The sequence below is a fragment of the Tamandua tetradactyla genome, chromosome 13, assembly GCF_023851605.1.
Source record: "Tamandua tetradactyla isolate mTamTet1 chromosome 13, mTamTet1.pri, whole genome shotgun sequence".
Classification (NCBI taxonomy): domain Eukaryota; kingdom Metazoa; phylum Chordata; class Mammalia; order Pilosa; family Myrmecophagidae; genus Tamandua; species Tamandua tetradactyla.
The window spans coordinates 15,832,966-15,846,671 of NC_135339.1; the positions used below are offsets into that span (position 1 = coordinate 15,832,966).

Below are 13,706 nucleotides of genomic sequence, written 5' to 3' on the forward strand. Positions count from 1 at the left end.
ATGAAAGCAGGTCAGAGACAGTAACCTGAATCACCCCCATACATCTTCAGGACCAATGACCTTCCTGAATGATATGTGCCCAACAGAAAGTTTCTGCAGGGCACAGATTAAAATGAATGACCATTGTTTCAAAAGTGGCCCTGATTCCATAACTGCCAACCTCACAATGAAACTGTTAAGGGCCTTTTCCTTGCCACCTATCCCTGCTTCTTCAACTTGTCAAGAACACAGGACTGAAATAGGCTTTCTAGAACCCAGACCACCACCCCCAAATCCAAGACTAATCAGAACAAGACTACTGAAACCAGTAGAGGGCAGGCCTGGCTTACGCCTCTTGAGGAGGTCTCCTGAAAGGCCTCCATTCCCATTGAGCACTAGCCACCTAAACAGTATTTACTCTTTTTTCATATGAATAAATTTTAATTTAGTAAGGCAGCTCAGGTGTTTTTTTACACATGTATACTTTGCCAATTTTAAATCAGAATTATTTTATAATATTTGGTATACATAAACAGCCGGCACTCATTTTCAGCCAAATAATAGTAATAATCAGCTAGTTTTGTTGACATCTGAGTAATAGCATTGTTTCATATCTCAGTATTTCAAAGAAAGTATAAGGCTTCTAGATTTTTAATTATAAATTCACACTGTGCAATAAGTTCTTTGATCTTCTCTGGGTCCTCCATGTCTTCATTTTTTTTTTTTTGATCTTTTTTTTTATTAATTAAAAAAAGAATTAACAAAACAATTAGAAATCATTCCAATCTACATGTACAATCAGTAATTCTTAATAACATCACATAGTTGCATATTCATCACTTCTTAGTACATTTGCATCGATTTAGAAAAAGAAATAAAAAGACAACAGAGTAAGAATTAAAACAATAATAGAAAGAAAAAAAAATAAAAAAAACAAAAACAAAAAACCTATACCTCACATGCAGCTTCATTCAGTGTTTTAACATAATTGCATTACAATTGGGTAGTATTGTGCTGTCCATTTCTGAGTTTTTATATCCAGTCCCGTTGTACAGTCTGTATCCCTTCAGCTCCAATTATCCCTTCTCTTTTTTTTTTTTTTAATTAACGGAAAAAAGAAATTAACCCAACATTTAGAGATCATACCATTCTACATATGCAATCATTAATTCTTAACATCATCACATAGATGCATGATCATCCTTTCTTAGTACATTTGCATTGGTTTAGAAGAACTAGCAACATAACCGAAAAAGATATAGAATGTTAATATAGAGAAAAAAATAAAAGTAATAATAGTAAAATCAAATCAAAACAAAATAAAACAAAACAAAAACCTATAGCTCAGATGCAGCTTCATTCAGTGTTTTAACATGATTACTTTACAATTAGGTATTATTGTGCTGTCCATTTTTGAGTTTTTGTATCTAGTCCTGTTGCACAGTCTGTATCCCTTCAGCTTCAATTACCCATTGTCATACCCTGTTTCTAACTCCTGCTGAACTCTGTTACCAATGACATATTTCAAGTTTATTCTCGAATGTCCGTTCACATCAGTGGGACCATACAGTATTTGTCCTTTAGTTTTTGGCTGGATTCACTCAGCATAATATTCTCTAGGTCCATCCATGTTATTACATGGTTCATAAGTTTATCTTGTCTTAAAGCTGCATAATATTCCATCGTATGTATATACCACAGTTTGTTTAGCCACTCTTCTGTTGATGGAGATTTTGGCTGTTTCCATCTCTTTGCAATTGTAAATAATGCTGCTATAAACATTGGTGTGCAAATGTCCGTTTGTGTCTTTGCCCTTAAGTCCTTTGAGTAGATACCTAGCAATGGTATTGCTGGGTCGTATGGCAATTCTATATTCAGCTTTTTGAGGAACCGCCAAACTGCCTTCCACAGTGGTTGCACCCTTTGACATTCCCACCAACAGTGGATAAGTGTGCCTCTTTCTCCACATCCTCTCCAGCACTTGTCATTATCTGTTTTGTTGATAATGGCCATTCTGGTGGGTGTGAGATGAAATCTCATTGTGGTTTTGATTTGCATTTCTCTAATGGCCAGGGACATTGAGCATCTCTTCATGTGCCCCTTGGCCATCCGTATTTCCTCTTCTGAGAGGTGTCTGTTCAAGTCTTTTGCCCATTTTGTAATTGGGTTGGCTGTCTTTTTGTTGTTGAGATGAACAATCTCTTTATAAATTCTGGATACTAGACCTTTATCTGATATATCATTTCCAAATATTGTCTCCCATTGTGAAGGCTGTCTTTCTACTTTCTTGATGAAGTTCTTTGATGCACAAAAGTGTTTAATTTTGAGGAGTTCCCATTTATTTATTTCCTTCTTCAGTGCTCTTGCTTTAGGTTTAAGGTCCATAAAACCGCCTCCAATTGTAAGATCCATAAGATATCTCCCAACATTTTCCTCTAACTGTTTTATGGTCTTAGACCTAATGTTTAGATCTTTGATCCATTTTGAGTTAACTTTTGTATAGGGTGTGAGAGATGGGTCTTCTTTCATTCTTTTGCATATGGATATCCAGTTCTCTAGGCACCATTTATTGAAGAGACTGCTCTGTCCCAGGTGAGTTGGCTTGACTGCCTTATCAAAGATCAAATGTCCATAGATGAGAGGGTCTATATCTACGCACTCTATTTGATTCCATTGGTCGATATATCTATCTTTATGCCAATACCATGCTGTTTTGACCACTGTGGCTTCATAATATGCTTTAAAGTCAGGCAGCGTGAGACCTCCAGCTTCGTTTTTTTTCCTCAAGATGTTTTTAGCAATTCGGGGCACCCTGCCCTTCCAGATAAATTTGCTTATTGGTTTTTCTATTTCTGAAAAATAAGTTGTTGGGATTTTGATTGGTATTGCATTGAATCTGTAGACCAATTTAGGTAGGATTGACATCTTAACTATATTTAGTCTTCCAATCCATGAACACGGTATGCCCTTCCATCTATTTAGGTCTTCTGTGATTTCTTTTAGCAGTTTTTTGTAGTTTTCTTTATATAGGTTTTTTGTCTCTTTAGTTAAATTTATTCCTAGGTATTTTATTCTTTTAGTTGCAATTGTAAATGGGATTCGTTTCTTGATTTCCCCCTCAGCTTGTTCAATACTAGTGTATAGAAATGCTACACATTTTTGAATGTTGATCTTGTAACCTGCTACTTTGCTGTACTCATTTATTAGCTCTAGTAGTTTTGTTGTGGATTTTTCCGGGTGTTCAACGTATAGTATCATATCGTCTGCAAACAGTGATAGTTTTACTTCTTCCTTTCCAATTTTGACGCCTTGTATTTCTTTTTCTTGTCTAATTGCTCTGGCTAGAACCTCCAACACAATGTTGAATAATAGTGGTGATAGTGGACATCCTTGTCTTGTTCCTGATCTTAGGGGGAAAGTTTTCAATTTTTCCCCATTGAGGATGATATTAGCTGTGGGTTTTTCATATATTCCCTCTATCATTTTAAGGAAGTTCCCTTGTATTCCTATCTTTTGAAGTGTTTTCAACAGGAAAGGATGTTGAATCTTGTCAAATGCCTTCTCTGCATCAATTGAGATGATCATGTGATTTTTCTGCTTTGATTTGTTGATATGGTGTATTACATTAATTGATTTTCTTATGTTGAACCATCCTTGCATACCTGGGATGAATCCTACTTGGTCATGATGTATAATTCTTTTAATGTGTTGTTGGATACGATTTGCTAGAATTTTATTGAGGATTTTTGCATCTGTATTCATTAGAGAGATTGGTCTGTAGTTTTCTTTTTTTGTAATATCTTTGCCTGGTTTTGGTATGAGGGTGATGTTGGCTTCATAGAATGAATTAGGTAGTTTTCCCTCCACTTCGATTTTTTTGAAGAGTTTGAAGAGAATTGGTACTAATTCTTTCTGGAACGTTTGGTAGAATTCACATGTGAAGCCATCTGGTCCTGGACTTTTCTTTTTAGGAAGCTTTTGAATGACTAATTCAATTTCTTTACTTGTGATTGGTTTGTTGAGGTCATCTATGTCTTCTTGAGTCAAAGTTGGTTGTTCATGTCTTTCCAGGAACCCGTCCATTTCCTCTAAATTGTTGTATTTATTAGCGTAAAGTTGTTCATAGTATCCTGTTATTACCTCCTTTATTTCTGTGAGGTCAGTAGTTATGTCTCCTCTTCCATTTCTGATCTTATTTATTTGCATCCTCTCTCTTCTTCTTTTTGTCAATCTTGATAGGGGCCCATCAATCTTATTGATTTTCTCATAGAACCAACTTCTGGTCTTATTGATTTTCTCTACTGTTTTCATATTTTCAATTTCATTTATTTCTGCTCTGATCTTTGTTATTTCTTTCCTTTTGCTTGCTTTGGGATTAGCTTGCCGTTCTTTCTCCAGTTCTTCCAATTGAACAGTTAATTCCTGCATTTTTGCCTTTTCTTCTTTTCTGATATAGGCATTTAGGGCAATAAATTTCCCTCTTAGCACTGCCTTTGCTGCATCCCATAAGTTTTGATATGTTGTGTTTTCATTTTCATTTGCCTCGAGGTATTTACTAATTTCTCTTGCAATTTCTTCCTTGACCCACTCGTTGTTTAAGAGTGTGTTGTTGAGCCTCCAGGTATTTGTGAATTTTCTGGCATTCTGCCTATTATTGATTTCCAACTTCATTCCTTTATGATCCGAGAAAGTGTTGTGTGTGATTTCAATCTTTTTAAATTTGTTAAGACTTGCTTTGTGACCCAGCATATGGTCTATCTTTGAGAATGATCCATGAGCACTTGAGAAAAAGGTGTATCCTGCTGTTGTGGGATGTAATGTCCTATAAATGTCTGTTAAGTCTAGCTCACTTATAGTAATATTCAGATTCTCTATTTCTTTATTGATCCTCTGTCTAGATGTTCTGTCCATTGATGAGAGTGGGGAATTGAAGTCTCCAACTATTATGGTATTTGTGTCTATTTCCCTTTTCAGTGTTTGCAGTGTATTCCTCACGTATTTTGGGGCATTCTGGTTCGGTGCGTAAATATTTATGATTGTTATGTCTTCTTGTTTAATTGTTCCTTTTATTAGTATATAGTGTCCTTCTTTGTCTCTTTTAACTGTTTTACATTTGAAGTCTAACTTGTTGGATATTAGTATAGCCACTCCTGCTATTTTCTGGTTGTTATTTGCATGAAATATCTTTTCCCAACCTTTCACTTTCAACCTATGTTTATCTTTGGGTCTAAGATGTGTTTCCTGTAGACAGCATATAGAAGGATCCTGTTTTTTAATCCATTCTGCCAGTCTATGTCTTTTGATTGGGGAATTCAGTCCATTAACATTTAGTGTTATTACTGTTTGGATAATATTTTCCTCTGCCATTTTGCCTTTTGTATTATATATATATCATATCTGACTTTCCTTCTTTCTACACTCTTCTCCATACCTCTCTCTTCTGTCTTTTTGGTTCTGACTCTAGTGCTCCCTTTAGTATTTCTTGCAGAGCTGGTCTCTTGGTCACAAATTCTCTCAGTGACTTTTTGTCTGAGAATGTTTTAATTTCTCCTTCATTTTTGAAGGACAATTTTGCTGGATATAGAAGTCTTGGTTGGCAGTTTTTCTCTTTTAGTAATTTAAATATATCATCCCACTGTCTTCTAGCCTCCATGGTTTCTGCTGAGAAATCTACACATAGTCTTGTTGGGTTTCCCTTGTATGTGATGGATTGTTTTTCTCTTGCTGCTTTCAAGATCCTCTCTTTCTCTTTGACCTCTGACATTCTAACTAGTAGGTGTCTTGGAGAATGCCTATTTGGGTCTAATCTCTTTGGGGTGCGCTGCACTTCTTGGATCTGTAATTTTAGGTCTTTCATAAGAGTTGGGAAATTTTCAGTGAAAATTTTTTCCATTAGTTTTTCTCCTCCTTTTCCCTTCTCTTCTCCTTCTGGGACACCCACAACACGTATATTTGTGCGGTTCATATTGTCCTTGAGTTCCCTGATACCCTGTTCAAATTTTTCCATTCTTTTCTCGATAGTTTCTGTTTCTTTTTGGAATTCAGATGTTCCATCCTCCAAATCACTAATTCTATCTTCTATCTCTTTGAATCTATCATTGTAGGTATCCATTGTTTTTTCTATCTTTTCTACTTTGTCCTTCACTTCCATAAGTTCTGTGATTTGCTTTTTCAGTTTTTCTATTTCTTCTTTATGTTCAGCCCATGTCTTCTTCATGTCCTCCCTCAATTTATCGATTTCGTTTTTGAAGAGGTTTTCCATTTCTGTTCGTATATTTAGCATTAGTTGTCTCAGCTCCTGTATCTCATTTGAACTATTGGTTTGTTCCTTTGACTGGGCCATATTTTCAATTATTTGAGCGTGATCCGTTATCTTCTGTTGGCGTCTGTGCATTTAGACAGATTTCCCTCGGTATTGGATCCAAAAGTTTGGAAGATTTTTCTGTGAAATCTCTGGGTTCTGTTTTTCTTATCCTGCCCAGTAGGTGGCGCTCGTGGCACACGTTTGTCTGCGGGTCCCACCAGTAAAAGGTGCTGTGGGACCTTAAACTTTGGAAAACTCTCGCCGTCCTGGGGGTTCGCTAGCCGAAGCGGCTTGAGCCGGCCCGCGGTCCGAACGCAGGGAGGGTTGCTGGTCGCCGCAGCCAGGGAAAGAGCCCGTCCGAATTTCCTAGTCGGCCCTGGGCAACAAGCGTGGCGGGAGGGCGCCAGCGGCAGCGGCCCGCCCGAGAGAGTGCACGTTCCCCGGGAGTCACGGGTTTGGAAGGGGCCTCCCCCATCCGTCACCGTTTTCCGCGGCCTGGGGGTTTCCGATCCAATTCTCTCAGTTGGTCCGGGGGCTGCGCGTGGTGTGGGCGCCAGCCGCCTTGGTTTCAGGGGACCGCCTCTCCAATTCTCCCAGCCGGCCCGGGAAGGGGGAAGGGAGTAACTCCGGCCGCTTGCCACCCTGCCCGGTAAGGCCCGCGCGCCTCGGCGATCTCACCCGAGCTGCTTCTCTCAGCCAGCCAGCCATTCCAGGATGGGGTACGCTGTCTTTTTTATCTCTGTTGTGGCTTTGGGTGCTTTCTGTATCGTTTCTACTCCCCTAGTAGGTGTCCTGGAGAAGAAACTAAGATCCGCACGTCTTACTAAGTCGCCATCTTCCAGGAAGTCCCATGTCTTCATTTTTAAGGAAAACATTCTTCAAACACTTTTTAAAGATAATATGCTCTTTCAGATAGTCTCTTCCAAGATACAGCAGATTTTTACATTCAATACTTTTCCTCTTAAAGAACTGGCCATTTTCATTTATTGTGGAAAGTATCCAATTTTACATATGACATACCTGATGAAAAGGGAAAATTTTTGCAAATAACTGCATTGTAGCCATTTGTGAGAGGTGTACCAGAGGAGAACCAAGCTCACTGGTATAATCTCTCATACCATAGTGACCCTAGAATACAGTTCAGTCTTGGAATCTAACACATCCAGTGCAGTTTCTCTTCTGAACTTTCTGGCAGTCATTGCCACAATTGTAAAAGGCTCCAACCACTTCAGCTCCTTGGGTGGTCAAACGCAAAGTATGGTCATGACATATATTCTTAAACTCCACCCCAGACTTTCTGAATCAAGAACGCTAGGCACAGGGCCCAGAAATATGTATATTAACAAGCCTTCCAGGTGGTTCAGATGCAAGTGCAAGTTTGAGAAGAGCAAGCTTAGGGGATAAGGAAATAGCATACCACTGACATACATAAGAAGGATGACTCTTTCTGGTCGATGTATTCCTCCTTTTTTTGGAAACTGCAACCCCCCTCACTTCCTCTTTCCATTGTTGTTGAAGGAGACACCATGAAAGTTAAAGGTATCATGGACATAGTGGATTAGATCAGGAGTAGATTCTTGATTTAAGCCAACCTTTCAAAAAGTCTTATCCCATAATTTTGAATTAGACACTAGGATAAAGATGGCACTCTTTCTTTAGGTAGGCAGTGGATTGTCTGTGGAATTATCAACCAACTGTAAACCAAAATAGTCTCACTCAGTCAAGTCAAGATGCTTGAAGACTATATATAGCAGAACTTGCCTCTGTTTGTGCTTCAGCTCTGTTTGTGCTTCAGCTATGTGACCAAGTCCTTATCCTCAGTTAATCCCTTCATTAAAAGGGGGAGAAATGAAGCCATGCAAATGATAGGACTGCTGTAATGATTAAGTTTCTTTTGTAAACTTGGCCAGATTATAGTGTCCAGTTGTTTGGTCAAGCAAGCATTGGCCTGATTTGTTAGTGTGAGGCTATTTCCCGGATTAAATCAGCAATAAGTTGTATCTATGGCTGATTATCTCAAATCAACTGAGGAGATGGTCTTCAACAATGAGAGACATTTCATTCAATCAGGTGAAGGTATTAACTTTGAAAGCATGTTCAGTGTTATCCAGAAGAAGAATGTTGCAAACTACCACTATTCTTTCTGTCTCAGGCTGATTCTGAAGCTCCACATTGTATGTTCTGCCAGCAGGCAATCAGAAATGTGAGGTAATTACTGTCCACATGGGTTCCTTTCCATGTAGATGGACAGGTCCACCCTCCTGGACCAAAATTTCTTGGCTCCAGACCATAGCTTCCATGGTCCTGCCTTTAAAGTCATTTCTCACTTTCTGTCTCTTTCCATACAGAATGGCCATAATTTCTTTCATAAAGATCTCACAACAAACTTCTTGGTTTTCCTTGCAGCACACAGGGATCACAACCATTAGACAATAGGACTTTCCACAAATGCTTTCTGGATAACACCAACTCTAATCCCAGCTTGTGCTGAAATGGGTAACTGGTCCCATATTTGGTTAAATTCTCATGTTCTAGTTTGGTAGCTGCCGGAATGCCACACACCAGACAGATTGACTTTTAATAAAAGGGGATTTATTTTGTTAGTTCTTCAGAGGAAAGGCAGCTAACTTTCCACTGAGGTTCTTTCCTATGTGGGAAGGCACAGGGTGGTCTCTGATGGCCTTCTCTTCAGGCCTCTGGGTGAAGAGATTTCCCCAGGGTGATTCCTTTCTGCATTTCCAAAGACCTGGGCTGAGCTGCGAGTGCTGAGATAAGGTATGCTGAGCTGCTTGGGCTGTGCTACATTGAGCTCTCTCATTCAAGCACCAGCCAATTAAGTCAAATGTCATCCATTGCAGCAGGCACGCCTCCTAGCCGACTGCAGATGTAATCAGCAACAGATGAGGTTCACATACCATTGGCTCATGTCCACAGCAACAGAACTAGGGACCTTCACCTGTCCAAGTTGACAACTGAATCTAACTACCACACCTCATATGGGGCTTTATGCTATGGAGTCTCATTCTTCCAAACCTTAGAATTTTCCAAACTGTCAGTTTCTGGTCTCTTTATACCCAAGAGTTCAGTTCTCAGTCTATCTCTTTCCTCTTGAATTTTACTATCAGCTCCAAGTGGAAACCAGGCTGCGTTTTCCACATTTAGTTTGGAAATTTTCTCAGCTAGATATCCAAGTTCATCATTTTCAAATTCTGCTATAGCATGGAAAGATTCCTCCTCCCACCACTCTTGATGGCAACAGAAACAACAAACCAAAGTCAAAGCAGCCATAGTGTGGCACACCTGGCTGACTTATAGTCCCTACTTATACCTTCAGGAATTCTGTATCAAAGACTCATCCTCAGAACAAAGCTTAATGCTGCATCCTTTTCCTTATCTAGAAACTGTGGGTCATGGAAATGTTCATTTAAAAAGTGGGACCACTACAAGCTTTTGCACCTGAGGGTAACAGACAACACTAGGGAGCCAGGTGGTCTTCCCATCCACAGACTTTAGTAAATCTTTTTATACGAAAAAAAAGAAAGGTGGCTGAAATTATCTGAAGTTGAAATGACAGAATTACCCTAGTATAGTGTAGATGAGGAGAACTGAAGGCTTAGAGAGATTGGAATGTTAGAGTGGATTTATCATGGAAGACCTGCTCACATACCCCAGGAAATGTCCAGCAGACACACCTTTCACCAAGAAGGTGATGAAAAAATTTGTGAAACTAGCCCCACCATCCCTGAAGAGCTCTGTAGTCACCTTCTCCGTAGGAAAGCTATTACTGTGGGACCTCATATTACTAAGCTAAAATCCTTAAACACAATGGGAATGTTCAGTCCTGAATTGACAGAAGTCACGTGGCAGCATTTAATCACCAAAGACAAGCATGGCATAGCTATGCAGTCTACTAAATTCTTGTTTAATGTCTATAAGAAGATGAGTTATAGGTGAAGTGAACAAAAGTCTAACTTAAATTACAAAAATAGAGCTACAGCTCTTAAACAATTGACAGCCTTGAGACAGTTCACTGACCCACAGCCCCTTGAATGAGGGAAGGGCCAGATCCCCTTTTGGGGAAAGACTTTGTTACAATGCCAAAAATTTATAGGGTTAATATTCCTCCCAGTCTTCCTCAAGGAGACCTATGGCCTTTTATGAGGTTAACTGTGCATTGGGGTAATGGAAATGATCAGATATTTCATGGATTACTAGACACTGGCTCAGAAGTGACACAATTCCAGGAGACAAAAAACATCCCTCTGGTCCATCAGTCAGAATAAGAACATATGGAGAGCAGGTGATTGATGGACTTTTAGCTCAGATCTGTCTCACAGTGGGTCCAGTGGATACCCAGACCCATTCTGCAGTCATTTCCCCAATTAGAGAATGCATAATTGGAATAGACATACTCAGTAACTGGCAGAACCCCACGTTGTTTCCCTGACTCATGGAGTGTTTGCCCTCATTTAATCTTCACAGTCACTGTGTTTTCTAACTGTGGTTAGTGTCTGATATCTACTCTCCAGGTGGGGAAAGAAAGGCCTTGGGGGTTAAGTAACTTGCCCAAGTGACAAAGTTGGGTGTGGAGCCATGAGTTGGAGCAAGAGCATCAGATTCTGCATTAGAGAATGGCAGCCTGTAGTGGCAGATTTTGGTAGAAAGATCCACCTATCTCTGTCCTGCCAAGCCCAGCTGCTTACCACAACCATAAGTGTAAACTGTTTTGCTACTAACTCAGGAGGGAATGCCAAGAGGATGGCCTTTTCCTCACTTAGCTTACCCTCTGATGTCTCAGGGGAAGAAAGACTCTGGTGGTGTGGCTGGTCCTGGTGCTGACTCAAGCCCTTGCAGTGGTGCTGATGGAGGTTGCAAACCTCCCTCCTACCTTACAGCCAGTGCTTCTGATGGTGAAGAAGCAGGCTATAGCCCCAGATGTTACCTGATGTGCCAGTTAAAAGGCACTGATGTTACCTACATAGGTTGTACTGGAGGCAGTACTGGAGCAACCTCCAGCTAAGGAACTGGTGATACTGATGAAGCAGTGGCTGCCTCCAGGTTGGGAGCATGTGCTACCTCTAGGGATTTAGTAAGCTTTACCTCCAAAGAGGTTATTAGTGCTATTTCTGTACATGGCACTGGAGATGAAACTGGAGCTACTTCAACCTCTAGAACTGGTGCTTCTGATATGAATGTAGCAAGCTCCTAGCTCTAGTGTGGACAGAGTTGCTATTTGTGTAGGTGGACTAGGAGGTGATACTGGACCTACCTCCATCTCTTGAACTGATCATCCTGATGATTTTATGTGTGTCTCCATTTCTGGAACTTGTGCTAGTGATAGTGATGAAGCTGCCTCCAGCTCCTGTGCATGTTTTCTGGTTGGTGAAGTAGATGGATTTAGCTCCAGGGTGGTCAGTGTTGCTATCTCTGGAGACCAAAGTATAATTGGTGCTAGAAAAACCTCCAGCTCCAGAGCTGGTGCTCAAGTAGGTGATGCAGCAAACTCTATCTCCTGGTTCTGCTCTGGTGCTACCTCTATAGGGAGCAGTATAGGTGGTGCTGGAGCAGCCTCCAGCTCTGGAACTGGAGCTGTAACAGGTGATGCAGCAGTCTATAATTTCAGAGTGCACTCTGGTGCTACCTCTGTTGGTGGCAGCAGAAGGTCTATGGAGCTGATTCAAGCTGTGGAGTTGCCCCTATAACTGCAGCAGGTTGTAGAACTTACACTAAAAGTTGCACTTGAGAAGGTCTGAAGCTGAAAATGGACCTGGAAAATAGGTAGTTTCAACAACATGAATGACTCAAAGTGTCTTTCATACACAGAGAAGATCCCACTGCATCTTGGTGGAAGCTCCAGCTCAACAACACACTTGAAAAGACTTCCCCAACTGCAGTCTACCACGTGAGTTGTTTGAGGCTACTCTTTGCTCCTGACTGAAGGGCAAACATTGAACATTCCTCTCTGTGTGATCCAGGATCATTCCCCTCTTTATTTTCATATACACCCAAACCCAGTCCTTCTCACCCTCTGGGTCTGCCTCAGTGGGCTCTCAAAAATTCATCTGTGAAGGTAGAATTAAAGCATGGTGCTCCAAGTCTGAGCTGGGCAAATGAACTTTTACATAGGATGCCAGCAGCTTGGAGCAGGGAAAGTCTTGTAGTTGTAGGAAATTTTCAGAGTACTTGTCTAGCCATGTGTCCAGAGTTTTTTGGGTAGGTAAATGGGCATTAAAACTAGATACTGGCCTTCCCTTTCACACTGCCCTCGAGGACCTTCCCAAGGAGATATAAACTCCAGGAAAGCAGGGAAGGTTTGCACCTGCTATATCCATTGCATGGTTCTGACACCCAGGAGGAGCTTCATAAATATCTGCCTGGTGAAGGAACAATCTTTCTTCCCAGCTTGGCCCCTCATAGCTCCTCCACCTAGAGTTCATGCCCTGACATGCTGTCTCATTCTCTGTAGGCAATGTGTGTGTCTCTTCTTCCCACTGACACTGCCTTCCCAAAGGGCAGGGGCACAGTCCAGCCTTCCCTGCCAGACAGGTATGAAATCCAAGGCATATTTGTGAGTAGGCTGCTGACAAGTCCCTGTTCTGTGTGTGTACAATGTGGTGCTTGGGGGCACTGGGGCCAGGATAGGGTCGTGGTAGGGTGAGCCCCAGGGTCCACTGAAGTCAGAGACCCAGGACTACACACCCAATAGCTCCTTTTGACTTCTTTCAAGATGCATGGGAAAGCCCCCTGAACTCAGCCCAACAGGTGGATCATAGGATGTGTGGGACCCAGTGGTCTTCTCAGTCCCTCCCTGACATCCAAGCTACTCCCTCTTCAGGTCTCTAGTAAGAGGACACCCAACCCTCGTTCCCATGGTACACTCACTTTTGTATTTTGTGGGACTCACCATGCCCATCACTACCCTGGAGTTATGACCATACCTATGGGAGACCATGGTGTGTCACAACTGACTTGCTGGAGGTACCATGTGCCTAAGATAACTAGTGTTTGGAGAAGCTAAGCCTATCTATAGTTAATCCTAAGAGTTACTTCCAGAGGACCTCTTTTTTTCTCAGATGTGGCTTCTCTCTCTCTCTATCTAAGCCCAACTCTGCAAGTAAAATAATAACCCTCCACCCTATATAGAACATGACCTCCAGGGGTGAAATACCTGACAAAATGAGATATGATTTTCAGGGATGAGCCCAGTCCTGACATCACGGATCAGAAATGCCTTCCTGACCAAAAGGATGAAAAGAAGTGTAACAAATAAGGTATCAGTGGCTGAGAGAGTTCAAATAGGGTTGAGAGGCTACTGTGGAGGCTACTCTTATGTAAGCTTCAGGCAGATATTGCTATTTCTCATGCTTTGCCAAACCCCAATAAAACCATTCCCACCGACCCTCAAGAATACCTAGGACTTTAT

General features: G+C 41.1%; 1 pseudogene; it reads right to left on the reverse strand.

The window, feature by feature from the left end:
* Positions 1-549: 549 nt before the first annotated feature.
* LOC143653033 (electron transfer flavoprotein regulatory factor 1-like) lies at positions 550-7,266 on the reverse strand (annotated as a pseudogene).
* Positions 7,267-13,706: the final 6,440 nt, after the last annotated feature.